This window comes from Somniosus microcephalus, chromosome 4, assembly GCF_052327205.1.
Source record: "Somniosus microcephalus isolate GS21.2 chromosome 4, FLI_Smic_1.0, whole genome shotgun sequence".
Lineage (NCBI taxonomy): Eukaryota > Metazoa > Chordata > Chondrichthyes > Squaliformes > Somniosidae > Somniosus > Somniosus microcephalus.
Genome location: NC_140990.1, coordinates 317,789,027 through 317,804,254, shown reverse-complemented (window position 1 = coordinate 317,804,254; position 15,228 = coordinate 317,789,027). Strand labels below are relative to the sequence as shown.

The window sequence follows — 15,228 nt, the reverse complement described above, 5'->3', positions numbered from 1 at the left end:
CAGAGGCTGCTACTCTCTATAATATACACAGGGACTGCTATTCTCTGTAATATACACAGGGGCTGCTATTCTCTATAATATACACAGGGGCTGCTATTCTCTATAATATACACAGAGGCTGCTATTCTCTATAATATACACAGGGACTGCTATTCTCTGTAATATACACAGGGGCTGCTATTCTCTATAATATACACAGGGGCTGCTATTCTCTATAATATACACAGGGGCTGGTATTCCCTATAATATACACAGGGGCTGCTATTCTCTATAACATACACAGGGGCTGCTACTCTCTATAATATACACAGGGGCTGCTATTCTCTATATTATACACAGGGCCTGCTATTCTCTATAATATACACAGAGGCTGCTATTCTCTATAATATACACAGGGGCTGCTATTCTCTATAATATACACAGGGACTGCTATTCTCTATAATACACACAGGGGCTGCTATTCTCTATAATATACACAGAGGCTGCTATTCTCTGTAATATACACAAGGGCTGCTATTCTCTATAATATACACAGGGGCTGCTATTCTCCATAATATACACAGGGGCTGCTATTCTCTATAATATACACAGGGGCTGGTATTCCCTATAATATACACAGAGGCTGCTATTCTCTATAATATACACAGGGGCTGCTATTCGCTATAATATACATGGGGGCTGCATTTCCTGGTAGATACACAGGCCTAGAAATACATCAACATCACACCCGTTGTGCAGACATAAGGAGGGCACACTAACCACACCGGATGTGCACTGGCCGCCATATTGGTAAAGGCTCCTGTATAGGTTTCCAGGGCCTATGCCTGAAACAGATGTTAGGCCCTTTGCATAAGCAAATAGACGGCCTCACGCCTGTTTGAGACCCCTTCCCAGCCTGTTGTGTTCAGGATAATAATGTCCTTAAAGGGAGAGAATTTTACAGCTTGGAGTGCCAGGCTGCTGAAGGCACGGCGCCAATGGTGGGGCAAAGGGAGTGGAAGGTCACAAAAAGACCAGAGTCAGAGGAAGAGAGAGGTTGGGATGGGAAAGGTTACAGAGATAGGAAGGGGCATTGGGGCACCAGGGGCCAAAGTAGTGGGGTGAGCCAGTGAGCACTGGGTGACCAAGACTTGGTGCAGGATAGGAAATGGGCAGCAGAGTTTTGGATGAGCTGAAGGTTAGGAGGGTGGAGGATTTTTAATTTTTTTTTATCATTCATGGGATGTGGACGTTGCTGGTGTGGCAGCTTGCTGTGCACAAATTGGCTGCCGCGTTTCCAAGATTACAACATTATTGCCTATCCCTAATTGCCCTCAAGAAGATGGTGGTGAGCCATCTTCTTGAACCGCTGCAGTCCATGTGCTGACTTTGTCGTAGCGGTTTGGTACAACTGAGTGGCTTGCTAGGCCATTAAGTGTGGTGTATGTAACCTGTTCCACCTTAAGAGAACTACTTTTAGAAATGTACTACTTTCTCTTGGCTGCTGTATACTGTAATACCGGTGGTGACCACACCGGTATATAAGTGTTGTGCAAGGATTTGCTGGGCAGTTCAGCCCTGACCTCCGAATAGTAAAGACCTGTTAAAAGTTATTCTTGTTGTCTGTGTCCAGTGATTGATCCTAAACATAACTGGGACACACAGACTCAACAGTAGCGACGAGTCCGATCTTACCCTGCGGCAGTTTAACATCCAAGGCAGCTTCGTCCTCAGAACGGGCGTCGAGAAGAGGCATCCGCCCTCATCATCCTGCTGAGCACCATCACACGGGAGGCATCGAGAACCCGGGTTAAAAAAAAAGAAAAGAATTCTGACCACGAAGCCCTCCATCAGCGACAGGCAGTGATCATCCCTTCTACCACGGTGGTGGGTAAGCCGATCAGCGACACGAGCAGAAAGTCGGCCGCGTTGGCTGTGGAGTAGGGGAGGGAAAACGGAGGAATAAGGGCGGAGAGCTCGACCACAGCCGGTAGAAAGGGCCGGGCTGCAATCGAGGCCGAGAGGCGCAGTGACTGGGGCAGCTTAAGGCTCGAGAGCCGCGGAGAACTCAAACGCAGCCGGTGTACAAGACCGGGCTGCAAGCGGGGCTGCGAGGCAAAGCAGCGTCGGGGAGTTGAGAAGCTTAAGGCACGAGAGCCGCGGAGAATTCAAACGCAGCTGGTGTAAAGGACCGGGCTGCAAGCGGGGCTGCGAGGCAAAGCAGCGTCGGGGAGTGAGAACCGCTGGGGAGGCGAGAACGGCAGCAGCAAGGCAATCGCCATTGCAGCCAGCGGGGGAAGAAGGCAAACGCGGGAATCCGCCATTGTAGTCGGCGGGGGGGGGAAGAAGACGAGCGTGGGAAAGACCCCCAAGCGCGGGAAGCCGCCATTTTAGCAGGCGGGGGAAGAAGACAAGCGCGGGAAGCCGCCATTTTGAGAAAAAGATTTTTTTTTTTAAAAATTGCAAGGATGCCTAAACATGGGAGCATTAATACCTTTGATAGTGATATCGAAGATTGGACCACGTATGTAGAACGCATGGAAGTTTATTGTAAAGCAAATAAGGTACCAGATGATGAGAAAGCACTAACCTTATTAAGCTCAATGGGTGCGAAGACATACGGGCTATTGAAGCACCTTCTATCACCAAATAAACCGGCGGATCAGACTTTCGCGAATATTGTTACTGTCCTGAAAAATCATTTAAACCCCACGCCGCTGATGATAGCGGAACGATTTAAATTTTACAGAAGAACACAGCTGAAAGACGAAAGCAACGCTGAATTTTTAATTGAACTACGTAAGCTATCGAAGTACTGTCAGTTTGGAACAGGACTAGCAGATGCGCTGAGAGATAAATTTGTGTGTGGATTGTTAAAAGAAGGAACACAAAAGCGACTGCTTGAGGAGAATGATCTTACGCTTGATAAAGCTGTCACTATTGCAGCATCGCAAGAAGCCGCAGCGAGAGGCACTGCGGAAATGCAGCTACGGTCACCGGAACTCAGCACCAATCAAATGGTCTTGAGTACAGTAAAATGTTATCGTTGTGGAAAGACAACGCACGATCAGAACCAGTGCTGGTTCAAAAATCAGGAATGCAGAAAATGTGGCAGGCTTGGTCACATAGCTAAAGTATGCCGGTCAGGAAAGAAGACCAGCAACAAAAAGTCACTGCAGGAAAAGTACAGAAAGGTACACAAGGTGACAGAGAACAGTTCGAACGAACAGAAGTCAGATTCAGACTCCAGCAGTAATGAACTGGGTAGTCTAAGAGTACACAATGTTGGTAAGGAAGCAGACCTCCAAACAATTTGGGTCACACTTCAGATAGCAGGAGTCCAAGTGAAGATGGAATTGGACACTGGATCGGCATTGACGGTCATGAATAAGAAAGATTACAAAAGGTTATTCCCACATATTCCCCTACGGGATACGGAGATTGTATTGAAAACATACACGGGGCAAAGAGTATACCCCATCGGGAAGATAGAGGTAAAGGTGGTCCACAAGGGCAAAGAAAGCTGAGGAATGGACTTATATGTGCTACCTGAGGGAGGTCCACCACTACTGGGACGGGAGTGGATTAGGAAAATGAATATGGACTGGCATTCCTTAAAAGCACTAACGGTAGATTCCGGTACAAAAGATGTCAAACCTAAACGATTGTCCAGAATATTGGACGATGCTAAAGAGGTGTTCCAACAGGGACTGAGAACACTGAGAGGAATTACGGCAAACATCAAGGTTGAAGAACATGCAAACCCGAAATTTTTCAAAGCCAGACCGGTACCTTATGCAATACGACCTGCTGTGGAAGCTGAGCTGGAAGGGCTAGAACGTTCAGGAGTACTGTCTAAGGTAGACTGGAGTGAGTGGGCCACGCCCATTGTCCCCGTCATGAAGCGTTCATCGAGCAACAAGCCGGGGGAACTGGGGAAGGTTCGCATCTGTGGAGATTTCAAGATCACTGTTAATCCGGTGCTTCACACGGTGCAGTATCCGCTTCCGCGGATTGAGGATATCTTCGCTTCGTTGTCTGGTGGGAAACACTTCACCAAGATAGACCTGGCGCAGGCGTACTTACAGATGGAAGTTGAGGAAGAGTCACGCCAGTATCTCACGATCAACACGCATAGAGGCTTGTACCGGTATAATAGACTGTTTTTTGGAGTGGCATCGGCTCCGGCAATTTGGCAGAGGGCCATGAGCGAAGATCAGATTCCACTACAACACAAGGTGGACAAATTCCTACTGGCATATCGAAACGCCACCCATGCAGTGACAAACCAAAGTCCTGCCATGATGTTCTATAACAGGAGGTTGCGGTCCAGGTTGGACTTGTTAAAACCAAATGTGCGGAGGGAAGTTGAAAACAAACAGTTCCAGCATATAAATAACAAGACCACTCGGAGTTTCGAAATAGGACAACCAGTGTTAGCCTGGGATTATAAAAACGAGAAATGGCAATCTGGAACAATTCGGGCCAGACAAGGACCCCTGATGTACACGGTAGATGTTGGTGGAAATGTAATACGGCGTCATGCTGACCAACTGGTAGAATCGAAAACAAGGGTCGAACCCATGGTTACGGCAGAGACAACCGTGGAAGAAGTTAGTGAACCTGAAGCATCTACCTCAGAAGTAAATGTACCTGATGATGATGTCCAATCCATAAGAGACCAACTAGAGGAGTCACCCCAACAACGAGAATCAGAGACCCCTGAAAGGCGTTATCCAACTCGAATCAGGAGGCCTCCTCAGAGACTGAATCTTTGAACTGTTTTGCATGAAGTTGTATATATGTTATTATGTATGTTAAATGGGGATATAACTGTTAAGCTAAAAAGGGAGGATTGTGGTGTAAGTAACCTGTTCCACCTTAAGAGAACTACTTTTAGAAATGTACTACTTTCTCTTGGCTGCTGTATACTGTAATACCGGTGGTGACCACACCGGTATATAAGTGTTGTGCAAGGATTTGCTGGGCAGTTCAACCCTGACCTCCGAATAGTAAAGACCTGTTAAAAGTTATTCTTGTTGTCTGTGTCCAGTGATTGATCCTAAACATAACTGGGACACACAGACTCAACATTAAGAGTCAACCACATTGCTGTGGGTCTGGAGTCCCATATCGGCCAGACCGGGTAAGGACAGCAGATTTCCTTCCGTAAAGGACATTAGTGAACCAGATGGGTTTTTACGACAATCCGATAGTTTCATGGCCACCATTACTGATGTTAGCTTTTTTATTCCAGATTCATTTAATTAACTGAATTTAAATTCCCCAGCTGTCTGTGGTGTGATTTGAACTCATGTTTCTTGGATTATTAGTCCAGATCTACTGGATTACTAGTCCAGTAACACAACCACTTTGCCACCGTACCCCAAGATGGGAGGCCAGCCAAGGTAGCATTAATATCATTGAATCTGGAGGTGACAAAGGCATGGATGGGGGTTTCAGTGGCAGATGAGCTGAGACAGGGTCGGAGGCGGGCAATGTTATGGTGACGGATGTAGGCGGTCTTTGCGATGGAGACAATATGGAGTTGGAAGCTCAGTTCAGAGTAGAATAGGATGCCAGAATTGCCAACAGTTCGGCTCAGCCTGAGATAATGGCTAGGGAGGGAGTTATGGAACCAGTTCCGAGGGTGCCGAGCTTGTGGCGGGGGCCAAAGATGAAGGTTTCGCCCAATGTTTGATTTAAGGGAATTGTAGCTAACCCAAGAATTGTAGTACAGACTTGCATTTATACAGCGTGCTTCCCGACCTCAGGGCATCCCAAAGTGCTTTACAGCCAATGAGGTACTTTTGAAGTGTAGTCACTGTTGTAATGTAGGAAACGCAGCAGCCAATTTGTGCACAGCAAGCTCCCACAACCAGCAATGTGATAATGACCAGATAATCTGTTTTTTTAGTAATGTTGGTTGAGGGAGACCAGGAAGAATTCCCCTGCTCTTCTTCAAAATAGTGCCGTGGGATATTTTACGGGGCTTTGGTTTTATGTCTGATCCAAAAGGCGGCGCCTCCGACAGTAGCAGCACTCCTTCAGCATTCAGCTTAGATTTTGATGCTCAAGTCTCTGGACTCAGCGGTGCAGGAGCTACCCACTGAGCACTCATTCCTCCCCGCTGTTTGACTGAAGGATATTGTGGCTCATCCAAGGCTGGTCATCCATGGGCGTCACTCAGTATCTAGGGGCCGGATTGTGAAGAATGGTGGTTGGTCGAGGAACCAAGTGGGATGACAGTCGTGGAGAGGGGAGCAGAGGGGAACGGAATGGAGGGGAGGGACAGGGAGGGGAGCAGAGGGGAATGGAATGGAGGGGAGGGGAGGGGAGGGACAGGGAGGGGAGCAGATGGGAATGGAGGGGAGGGGAGGGACAGGGAGGGGAGCAGAGGGGAATGGAGGGGAGGGGAGGGACAGGGAGGGGAGCAGAGGGGAATGGAGGGGAGGGGAGGGACAGGGAGGGGAGCAGAGGGGAATGGAGAGGAGGGGAGGGAAGGGGAGGAGAGGGAAATGGAGGGGAACGGAATGGAGGGGAGGGGAGGGACAGGGAGGGGAGCGGAATGGAGGGGAGGGGAGGGAGGGGAACGGAATGGAGGGGAGGGAAGGGGAGGGGAACGGAATGGAGGGGAGCGGAGGGACAAGGAAGGGAGCAGAGGGGAACGGAATGGAGGGGAGCGGAATGGAGGGGAGACGCAGGGAGGGGAGCAGAGGGGAGAGGAGGGAAGGGGCAGGGAGGGGACCGGAGAAGGGGGAGGGGAGGGGAGGTGAGCGGATGGAAGGGATGGGGAGGGGAGAAGCAGGGAGGGGAGCGGACGTGACGGCAGGGGAGTGGAGGGGAGGGCACGGGAGCAGAGGGGAGTGGAGGAAACGATCCAGACACGCACATACGGAAGTGGTAATCAGGCCAGCAATGGGGTTTTCCAGATGAGGTCACATCGTGCCTAGCCAGCTGCGGTTAAACAAAAGCGTCCATTAGCAGGAAAAGAGGTCTGGAGTTCCCGTACTCATCGATAGCGTGCCTTCGGACCCACCTGCCAAATGGTGTGTTTAATTGAGCAGTAATGAACAAGCTGTGCCAGTTCCCAGATAAGGGTGCATACCTTTGAGTTTACCATTGCTAATAGGTCACCAGAGCAGTTACATTTTGAAGAGCAAATATGTGTTTCTGGATCGCAGTGCTGCACTGAGCCAATTAGACCCATCCCACCTGAATACCCACAATCTAATTCCCATTATTTTCCACCAAAGATTGCTCTGATAATTCCCGTTCTCACAGATTAGCCGATCAAAGGGGCCGCACAGCACAGGAACTTGGCCTGCAGATCGTATTTGAAGTCAGCTGCTCCAGGTAGCCACTTGACGGCTGTTACGCTAAGATTTGAGTGCTGTGTTTGAGCATCCCTGATTATAATTGCTCAGCCTTTGGTGGCCGTGCCTCCTGTTGCCTGGGCTCTAAGCTCTGGAATTCCCTGCCTAAACCTCTCCGCCTCTCTCTCCTCCTTTAAGACGCTCCTTAAAACCTACCTCTTTGACCAAGCTTTTGGTCACCTGCCCTAATTTATTCTTATGTGGCTCGGTGTCAAATTTTTTGTCTTAAAATACTCCGGTGCAGCACCTTGGGACTTTTTACTATGTTAAAGGCGCTACATAAACACAGGCTGTTGTTGTTGTGTTTACACTGGTGGTGGTGTACCTTGGAAGTTCTCATTCAGGACAGCTAAATTGCAGTCCAGTTTGGCTGCAATTGCCTTGAGGAGATCGCCAAGTCACTGAGCCATGCAATGTCACTAATACATCCAATAGAGAATTCAAGATAAGCTTCTTTGCCCAGAGAGTGGCTAGAAAGAAAGACTTGGCATTTTATACAGCGCCTTTCACAACCACTGAACATCCCCAAAGTGCTTTACAGCCAATGAAGTGCTTTGTGAAGAGTAGTCACTGTTGTAATGTAGGAAACGCAGCAGCCAATTTGCGCACAGCAAGCTCCCACAAACAGCAATGTGATAACAACAACAACTTGTATTTATATAGTGCCTATAACGCAGTAAAATGTCCCATGGCACTGCACAGGGGTATTTTGAGACAACAAGAACAAAAGGGATGGTCTGTGATAGGGTGGCAGGCGGGAGAGATTAAATCCTTACTAGCAGCTACTGTCCAATTCATTAAATATATTCAAGAAGGAGTTGGATATATTTCTTAAGGCTAAAGGGATCAAGGGATATGGGGAGAAAGCAGGGACAGGGTACTGAATTTGGATGATCAGCCATGATCTCATTGAATGGCGGAGCAGGCTCGAGGGGCCGAATGGCCTACTCCTGCTCCTATCTTCTATGTTTCTATGTCCGAAAAAATGGGAGCAGTGGTTATGATCTGAACAGGTGCTGGCAATGGTTCTGCTGTTCATTTCATCTCTCCTGCCTTCCACCCTATCACAGACCTTCCCTTTTGTTCTTTCCTTCCCTCCCCCGCTTTCCCTGCCTCTGTACTCACTTAAAACCTGTTACATCTCTAACTTTTTCCAGTTCTGACGAAAGGTCACCGACCTGAAGCGTTAACTCTGTTTCTCTCTCTCCACGACCAGCCTGACCTGCTGAGTATTTCCAGCATTTTCTGTTTATATTTCTGAAGTTCTGCTTAATAATATTTATCCCTCAATTAACAATCACTAAAAAAAACAGATCATCTGGTCATTAGCACATTGCTGCTTGTGGGAGCTTGCTGTGCGCAAATTGGCTGCCGCGTTCCCTACATTACAACAGTGACTACACTTCAAATAGTGCTTCATTGGCGGTAAAGCGCTTTGGGACATCCTGAGGCTGTGAAAGACGCTGTAGAAATGTGAGTTTTTCTTTCTTTTTAGTGACTTTGTTGGCTGAGTAGTACCAATGATGGGGTAGGTCCTTATCTGAGGAAGGATGTTCTTGCCATGGAGGGAGTGCAGCGAAGATTCACCAGGCTGATACCTGGGATGGCAGGAATGACATATGAGGAGAGATTGGGTCGATTGGGCTTATACTCGCTGAAGTTTAGAAGAATGAGAGGGGATCTCATTGAAACTTATAAAATTCTAACAGGACTAGACAGGCTAGATGCTGGAAGGACGTTCCCGATGGTCGGGGAGTCCAGAACCAGGGGTCACAGTCTAAGGATAAGGGGTAAAGCCATTTAGGACAGAGATGAGGAGGAATTTCTTCACCCAGAGAGTGGTGAACCTGTGGAATTCTCTACCAAAGAAGGCAGTAGAGGCCAATTCATTAAATATATTCAAGAAGGAGTTGGATATATTTCTTAAGGCTAAAGGGATCAAGGGATATGGGGAGAAGGCAGGGACAGGGTACTGAATTTGGATGATCAGCCATGATCTCATTGAATGGCGGAGCAGGCTCGAGGGACTGAATGGCCTACTCCTGCTCCTATCTTCTATGTTTCTATGTGTAGCCGGTGGAAATGCGCGGACGTGATGGGCCTTCTCTCATTCCATGGTTTATATATGTGTTAATAAAATAGACCAGAGTGCACAAAGGAAGGCAGTCACAGAAGTGATAGGATGAACAGTGCCCTTGATTTTCCACTGCGCTTATCTTGACAATGTGATAATGAAGTTGGATAAGGAATTAAAAGAGTGACAATGCATTTTGTGTTTGCTGTCAACCAAGGATTGGCTTTGTCCTCCTGTCATGTAGACTTTCCTCAACTTGGCAAGCTCGCTTGAACACCTGCATCTGTTATCACCTAAATTCCACATAGCACAGATATAATAAGCATTGTAAAAAAGTTCCTTGACATATTGTGCTTCTATTAAACTTTGAACAAGTCATTGACACCTTTTTTTAAGTCAATAGCCTCGTGTTTACCACCTGAAACCTGAATGATCTCACTCCAGTTTTATTATCACTGCCTTGTTATTTAGTATTTGATCACACCTCAGTCAGCCAATGCCTAATTATTAGACGATAGCAAAATACCGCGGATGCTGGAAATCCGAAATAACAACAGAAAACACTGGAAAAACTCAGCAGGCCAGGGCAACATGCGTGGAGAGAGAAACAGAGTTAACGTTTCAGGTCGAAAACCCTTCGTCAGAACTGAGAAAAAAAGCAGGAAATGAAACAGATTAAAAAGCAAGTTTGGGGGCTGGGAAATGGGGGAGGGGATGAAAGAACAAAAGGGAAGGTCTGTGAGAGGTGAAGAGACATTAAGAGATATTCAAGGCAAGACGAGATGGTAATAGGACAGGTAAAGAGACAAAGGATGGCTCTAGATGAAGTGTGAAATGCGCTGGCAGAATGAGAGACAGCTGCCGTGTGGGAGAGAGAAAAAGGAAAAGGCACAAACCAAAGGTGTGGATAAAAAATATGATAGGGGCCGAGGTTATGATCTGAAATTGTTGAACTCGATATTGAGTCCAGAAGGCTGTAAAGTGCCTAATCGGAAGATGAGGTGCTGTTCCTCGAGTTTACGCTGAGCTTCTGTGGAACAATGCAAGAGGCCGAGGACGGTGAGATCTGAGTGGGAGTGGAGCGGTGAATTAAAGTGACAGGCGACCGGAAGCTCGGGGTCACCCTTACGGACTGAACGGAGGTGTTCCGCAAAGCGGTCACCCAATCTGTGTTTGGTCTCCCCAATGTAGAGGAGACCTAATTATTATAGGTCTGCCTGCGACACCCCACATGGTGAGTTCCTGCACTGAGGGGAAGAATGTTGTACTTGGCCAACTCAAGTGGGAATGGTACGATGGGGGTGGGGGGGGGGTCGTGCGGGAAGTGGATGGGGGGAGGGTGTCAAAGGAAGACAGAGCACTTTGACGTTCAGTAATAATGGCTGTCAGTCTACCACCAATACTGTGTGGAAAATATCAACAGGAGATGTGTAAGAACAACCATTATAGCAAATCTCATCTCCTGTGGGGTAATAGTGGGCCTTTGCTCACTTTCTTCCCTGCTGTAACAACAACAACTTGCATTTGTATAGTGCCTTTGATGTAGTAAAACGTCCCAAGGTCCTTCACAGGAATGTTACCAAACAAAATTTGACACCGAGCCACATAAGGAGATATTAGGACAAGTGACCAAAATGCTTGGTCAAAGAGGTAGGTTTTAAGGAGCGTCTTAAAGGAGGAGAGAGAGGTAGAGAGGCGGAGAGGTTTAGGGAGGGAATTCCATAGCTTAGGGCCCAGGCAGCTGAAGGCACGGCCGCCAATGGTGGAATGATGAAAATCTGGGATGTGCAAGAGGCCAGAATTGGAGGAGTGTAGAGATCTCGGAGGGTTGTAGGGCAGGAGGAGGTTTCATTGATAGGTGTAACTCAGTACAGAGCATAACATTGCCTCTCATCATCCCTGGCACCCCTTAGCCTCGGCTTTTAGTAGAATTACCTCTCTAGCCTCCAATTTCTCCTTCCCTCTAAGCGCCACAACCTTTCTCGTCTGTCTCTGTTTTTTCAATATTATTATGGTCATTGCCTTGAACTTTCCTCTCTTGTTCAACCTAAACTAATTCTATGATTCTAAACTTTAAATATATATATATATACTAGCTGGGGGGGGGCCGGCATTGCTAGGGCAGTTTAGAGGGCCGCGCGGTTGACGACCGGCCGCTGCCGAACCACGGACTCCTTATTTATAATCTCTCACCGTCACCATATTTCTTGCCCTACTCTTTTCCAACTTGTTGATGACCTGAACTATGGGCCTTAACTCTTCACCAAGGTAGCTCAATTTAAAAAAAAAACAACTGCCCTCTCCACACTCTCATTCTTTTGCCATCGGCTACCAATGGATAGACGTTGTCTTCTGTGATCCATGGCCACTGGTATCTGGAGTAATGATGGGCTTAGTGAAGCACTGAATGTACTATGCCATCTGATAGCTATTACTAGCAAGTCAAATTCAATATATAGTTCCCAATTCAGCAACCCCAAGGAACATATACAGTAATGAATTTTTGTTAATATGGGATTTTAGTACTTGTAGAGGAGAGAGAAGGAATTAATTACATTTCTATTCCAAGCACTAGATCCCATCAACAGACCTCCCAGCTCAGATATGACACATCCCAGGTTGTTTCGGCTGGCTGGAGAGTCTAGAACTAGGGGACACGGTCTCAGGATAAGGGGTCGACCATTTAGGACTGGGATGAGGAGAAATTTCTTCACTCAGTGGGTTGTGAATCTTTGAAATTCTCTGCTCCACAGGGCTGTGGAGGCTGAGTCGTTGAGTATTTTCAAGACTGAGATCGATAGATTCTTGGGCACTAGGGGAATCAAGGGATATGGGGATAGGGCGGGAAAGTGGAGTTGATGTAGAAGATCAGTCATGATCTTAATGAATGGTGGGGCAGGCTTGAGAGGCTGTATGGCCTACTCCTGTTCCTATTTTTTATGATTCTTATCCCGCTGCATAGTAACTCCCTCAACTCTACCCCAATAATATGCCTCATTCTTAGCCTCAGGATGGCACCCTCTTCCCGCATCGGTGTGACAATCTTCCACTTCACAAACCAGAAACACTGTGTCACCTCTCAGTGAAGAAGAAGAAGACGAAGAAGAAAAAGAAGATATGGCGAATTAGTGTCAAGTTATGGGCAGTTTTGTACTCTGGCCCGTGGTCCCCATGGCAACGGGTTTGAGCCTGCCCAAATTAATTCCACATAGGTCCCTTGAGGCCAACATACAGATGAGACCTTTATACCATCAGTCTGGGCTGGATTTAAACAAAAAATGGCCCTTGCTGCAATTACCAGGTTACTCTAGTGATAGCTGGATAAAAACTTCAGTGACTCGAAACCGCCTCACCGGTAATTAATAAAAAGAAAGAACCTGCATTTATATAGCACCTTTCACGACCTCAGGATGCCCCAAAGCGCTTTACAGTACTTTTTGAAGAGTAGTCACTGATGTAATGTTGGAAACGCGGCAACCAATTTGTAACAGCAAACTCCCACAGACAGGAATGTGATAGTGACCGGATGATCTGTTTTTTTTTAAATGATGTTCGTTGAGGGATAAATATTGGCCCCAGGACACCTGGGATAACTCCCCTACGGAGCACAATGGGGCATCTCCCGTGGCCATGTTTAACCCACTCTCGAGTCCTTGGAATGACTAACTGGGAACTGACCTAGTGTTTTGCCCAAAGTTGACAGCTCTGCGTCCAATCGATACCTGCGGCCCTCCCTCTTCGCCACCGTCGTGCACTTAAATGCAGACGCAATGTTATAGAAACCAAAGGAAGCTGGCCAGGGTTAAAAAACCCATTACCGCTTGCAACATCCACTGCGAGACTTGTCCTGACCCGTAATTTACTGTCCTTATAAAAGATGCATAATGTTATAAATATTTGATTTGAAAAGTACAAAACGTTTTCTGCCAGATGACTTCATGTTGCATTTCTGGAACAGGATTAGTTCCAGAGGACGAGAGTCACTCAACAACCTAGAAATTTGCGTGTGCGATATTAGCAGGTATGATTAACACGCCCATGTGACATTACTTTGTTGCCTGTTTCAACAAAGGTGTTACTCCACTAACATTCAGAACAAAGCGAAAGAACAAATAGAAAGATTGCCTCAGGATGTCCCAAAGCGCTTTACAGCCAATGAGGAACTTTTGAAGTGCAGTCACTGTTGTAATGTAGGAAATGCGGCAGCCGTTTTGGGCACAGCAAGCTCTCACAAACAGCAATGTGATAATGACCAGATTTAAGAACATACATAAGAAATAGGAGCAGGAGTCGGCCATTTGGCCCCTCGAGCCTGCTCCGCCATTCAATAAGATCATGGCTGATCTGATATCGGCCTCAACTCCACTTCCCTGCCCGCTCCCCATAACCCTTGACTCCCTTATCGTTCAAAAATCTGTCAATCTCCGCTTTGAATATATTCAATGACTCCGCCTCCACAGCTCTCTGGGGAAGAGGATTCCACAGATTCACGACCCTCTGAGAGAAGAAATTCCTCCTCATCTCTGTTTTAAATGGGCGACCCATGTAAGGGATGTTGGTTGAGGGATAAATATCAGCCCAGGCCATCAGGGAGTACTCCCCTGCTCTTTTTCTAAATAGTGGCCGTGGGATCTTTTACGTCCACCTGAGAGGTGCAGACGGATTAAGGTCTCATCCGAAGATGGCTCCTCCGAAAACGCAGCACTCCCTCATTTCCCCGACACATTCCAAGTGAGGAATTTTTGTAAATGGTAGTTGGTTTTGTAGTGCAACTTTATCCATTCCACAGATTTTGAATCGAATGTACAGGAAACTTTCGATTAACCGGCCCCTAAATAATCGGAAATGTCGGTTAACCGGCAAAATTCAGGAGTCGGTTTCAGCTAACTTTTATAACTTTTATTACTTGCACAGCAACAAATTGAGGAAGGCAAGGGTTTGGCTGCAGCTGTTGCTAAGCTACAGAGACGCTTGCAACTTGTGGACGTTCTTCTGAAGCTGTGGGTTTGTTGCTTCATACGGAGCTCTAAGGTCCGTATCTTTCACTATAGCGTTCGGTTATCCGGAATTGCTGCTGAACCGGCACCACGTCGGTCCCGTCCGTGCTGGATACCAGAAAGTTTCCTGTAGAAGGATCACTAAGGGCCAGATTTTGCTGGGGAAAAAAACGGTGTCTGAACGACGCTCACTGTTGTTAATGCACAAATCGTCCAGCAACGTGTGGCGAGGGAGAGATGTCCCATGAATTGCGACTCACCACAATTTTCTGGATGATTTACGCCGCCGTTAGCATTGCAAAAACGGCAGCTTGCCCTCAACCATGAACTTTTTTTAAAATTCGTTTTATGGGATGTGGGCGTCGCTGGCAAGGCCAGCATTTATTGCCCATCCCTAATTGCCCTTGAGAAGGTGGTGGTGAGCTGCCTTCTTGAACTGCTGCAGTCCGTGTGGTGAAGGTGCTCCCACAGTGCTGTTAGGGAGGGAGTTCCAGGACTTTGACCCAGCGACAATGAAGGATCGGCGATATACTTCTAAGTCAGGATGGTGTGTGACTTGGAGGGGAACTTGGAGGTGATGGTGCCTGCTGCCCTTGTCCTTCTAGGTGGAAGAGGTCGCGGGTTTGGGAGGTGCTGCCGAAGAAGCCTTGGCGAGTTGCTGCAGTGCATCTTGTAGACGGTACACACTGTAGCCACAGTGCGCTGGTGGTGGAGGGAGTGAATGTTTAAGGTGGTAGAGGGGGTGCCAATCAAGCGGGCTGCTTTGTCCTGGATGGTGTCGAGCTTCTTGAGTGTTGTTGGA

At 47.4% G+C, this 15,228-nt stretch overlaps 1 protein-coding gene across 1 annotated transcript in view; it reads right to left on the bottom strand.

Moving 5' to 3' along the window:
- LOC147120642 (indian hedgehog protein-like) overlaps positions 1-15,228 on the bottom strand; it is an 84,318-nt gene that overhangs the window by 20,113 nt on the left and 48,977 nt on the right. The gene's annotated exons all lie outside the window — the stretch shown is intronic.